This window comes from Heterodontus francisci, chromosome 15, assembly GCF_036365525.1.
Source record: "Heterodontus francisci isolate sHetFra1 chromosome 15, sHetFra1.hap1, whole genome shotgun sequence".
NCBI lineage: Eukaryota > Metazoa > Chordata > Chondrichthyes > Heterodontiformes > Heterodontidae > Heterodontus > Heterodontus francisci.
This window is the reverse complement of record NC_090385.1, coordinates 64546594-64550227: the sequence shown is the minus strand read 5'-3', so window position 1 is coordinate 64550227 and position 3634 is coordinate 64546594. Positions and strand designations below refer to the sequence as shown.

The following is a 3634-nucleotide window of genomic DNA, read 5'->3' as shown; positions in this document are numbered from 1 at the left end:
CAAGTTTCAAACACAATTTGGTCTTGTTTTTTAAGATCATGTATTTCAGCCCATCTGTGTTGAAATGCCAAGGTAGCTTTCTCCCTTTCTAGATCTTCAAGTTGGGTTACCAAGCTTCTGAATTTAGAGGCCTACAAATCTGCCAGTTCAAGTTCCAATTCTACTTGGCTCACTCCTGAAACGTTGAATGCAAAAGAGTCTGCTTCAAGAGGTTTGAACACAAATTTTAAAGTTGCCCATTCCTTTCTAAATTCCTGAAAATGTCTTGCAAAAGCTTCTTGCATTTTCAGAATCACATCTTTTGGGTTTTCCTTGTCAAGTATACCGTTGACCTATTCTTTGAATTGTTTCACTGGGAAATGAGCAATAGAACCTGTCTGGATGTCTCCCACAGACATTGCTAAATTGCGCTCAAATGAAAGTAATTTTCTTTCAAAAGCAAGAGAGCCATGTTTCCCTTTCCTTGTAGTTTTCTGTTGAGGTCATTTAAATATACTGTGATGTCTGTCATCGAATAAAATCTCAGCAGCCACTGGATCTATTAACTCTGTATAGTGACAGCCCTTTTCTTGCATGAACACTTTCACTTTGTCCAAACAGCTTGAAAGCCAACACACCCTGTGGAGAAGAACATCCACATATTGACGGTTGACCTCTTTAAGAAGTTCACAGAACTGCCTGTGGTTTTAATCCTTTCGCCATTATTTTATTAACTATCTTTATAATCAGGGACATCACATCAGTGAACTCAGGAGGAAATATTTGGATGTAGGGTACTTATTGGTGAATTGTGCACTGAAATTATATCACAGTGTGATCCAGCGTTTGTTGCAACAGAGCAACAAAATCCTTGTTTGTCCCCCATCAGTAGCAACTGATATTATATTGTTGGTACATATTCCTTTTGTCTTTATGGGTACCAGGTCTATGAGCTCTTGTTGGGGTCCCTTGGAATTCACATAACTGCAGAGAAGAGCAATCTGTGCAATATCGTCAACATCACATGATTCATCACAAGCAATGGAGAAGCCTGGAGCTGAATTTATATCCTCAATTTGCTGGCTGGTGATATCTGTGGTCATTTCCACTGTTCTGCCCCTCAGTCATTGCAGATAAAGGCATGTTTTTGATTTTTGAATAATTTCATTTTTGTTTTTAAAATCACTGTACAGCTGCTCTGAGACTTTGATAAAGCACTATTTTACATAGTCACCATCTGTGAATGGCTCTCCTCATTTCAAAATCCCTTGAGCTGCCACAAAATCAGCAGTAGTTGAGCTGCCTAATGATTTCACCCACTTAGCAAAGGCGGTCATAGATTTCTCTGCCTTGTTCTTCAGCTCCTCCACCACTTTCTTTTGGGCATTCCAGCTGGATAATTTTCAGTTAAGGTACTGTTCTTTTTAGTGAAATGCCTCTCAAGGTTTGATTTCTTGTTGACAAATTTCTCACTGCAAATGAGACATACAGCTGAATTTGGGATGAATGCGAATGAAGCAGTCTATTCAGCTAGGAATTCTCAATTTTCCCCTTTAATTCTTCTCCTCTTTGTAGCCATTTCCAAAGCAGCCCAAAAACAAGGGCCAGAATAAATTTGTTCCTTCAATGATTTATCTGCCTGGCTGCATGTGACACATGTGCTCACCAACACAGCCACAACACACACATTCTAAAATTGGAACGATACAGAGAAGATTAGCATGGCCCCTGCGCAAGGATGACACGCAAATTCGTGAAGCGTTCCATATTTTGCACATGTCACTCTCTGCCAAACTTGCAGATTTATTCCTGTTCCACATTGATACTAAAAAAAACCCAGCAAGGCCAGAGTGAGTGCGCTCTTCTATTGATGAATATGCCTGCCTGCACTTGCTCACCAACATAGCGTCAAGAGCACTTCTGTTAAAATTGACTAATCAGCATCCTACTTGTTCTACATCCACCCAATCCCGGAACCCTAACCATGAATACCAATCAATGTACCATTTTGGGTGAGTTTTTGGAACAGACCAACTAGGGCCAGAGTGAGTGTAATATTTTATTGATTAATGTGTTTGCCTGCGTGTGATTCACGTGATTGGAAGATGGGCGATAGTGAAGGATGCCATTTTTTCTGGTGAAGCTTTCGACAGACAAGATTTTTTTAGGTAATTTTTCTTTGTGTTTCTGCAATGGGGGAACAATTCCATAAAAACTCATTGCAGCCAATGTTTGAAAGATGCATTCGATCGGGAGCCACACATCAGACCCTATGGAGCAACAGCTTGCTGACCCCTGTCCTAGGGAGTTATTTAGTTCAAGGGCTAGCCACCAAAGGGCCATGCAGTGCCTCTCCTGAGTGTGAGCAGGCAATTTAAGTGGAAATTAGCCCATTTACGATCATTCGGGCAGGCATTCCTGGCAACTGCTTCAAATCCTCTACCAAGACAGCATCTTGCACCAAATGTTAAACTAACATTGCAGCTCAAGACCCCATCATTTTTTTATTATTCGTTTCATGGGATGTGGGAGTTGCTGGCAAGGCCAGCATTTGTTGCCGAATGCTAATTGCCCTTGAAGGTGGTAGTGAGCTGCATTTTTGAACTGTTGCAGTCCATCTGGTGCAGGTACACCCACAGTGCTGATAGTGAGGGAATTCCAGGATTTTGATCCAGTGACAGTGAAGGAATGGCAATATATTTCCAAGTCAGGAGGTTGTGTGGTTTGGAGGGGAACTTGCAGATGGTGGTGTTCCCACATGTCTGCTGCCCTTGTCTTTCTCTGTGGAAGAGGTCGTGGGTTTGAAAGGTACTGTCGAAGGAGCCTTGGTGAGTTGCTGCAGTGCATCTTATATATGGTACACACTGCTGCCACTGTGCGCAGTGGTGGAATGGGTGAATGTTTAAGATGGTGAATGGGGTGCCGATCAAGCGAGCAGCTTTGTCATGGATGATGTTGAGCTTCCTGAGTGTTGTTGGAACTGCATTAATCCAGGCAAGTGGAGAGTATTCCATCACACTCCAGACTTGTGCCTCGTAGATGGACAGGCTTTGGGGAGTCAGGAGGTGGGTTACTTGCTGCAGAATTCCCAGCCTCTGAGCTGCTCTTGTAGCCACAGTACTTATGTGGCTGCTCCAGTTCAGTTTCTAGTCAGTGGTAACCCCCAGGATGTTGATAGTGGGGGATTCAGAGATGGTAATGCTGTTGAATGTCAAGGGAAGATGGTTAGATTCCCTCTTGTGGGTGATGGTCATTGCCTGGCACGAATGTTACTTGCCATTTATCAGACCAAGCCTGAATGTTTCCCAGGTTTTGCTGCATGTGGACACTGACTGCTTCAGTATCTGAGGAGTTGTGAATGGTATTGAACATCTTACAATCATCTGCAAACATTCCCACTTCTGACCTTATGATGGAGGGAAGGTGATGAAGCAGCTGAATATGGTTGGGCCAAAGACACCACCCTAAGGAACTCCTGCAGTAATGTCCTGGGACTGAGGTGATGGGCCTCTGACAACCACAACCATTTTCCTTTGCACGAGGTATGACTCTAACCAATGGAGAGTTTCCCCTGATTCCCATTGACTTCAATTTATCTGGGGCTCCTTGATGCCACACTCGGTCAAATGCTGCCTTGATATCAAGGGCAATCACT

At 43.1% G+C, this 3634-nt stretch overlaps 1 pseudogene; it reads left to right on the top strand.

The window, feature by feature from the left end:
• Positions 1 to 1637: 1637 nt before the first annotated feature.
• On the top strand, positions 1638 to 1752 carry LOC137377967 (U6 spliceosomal RNA; annotated as a pseudogene).
• Positions 1753 to 3634: the final 1882 nt, after the last annotated feature.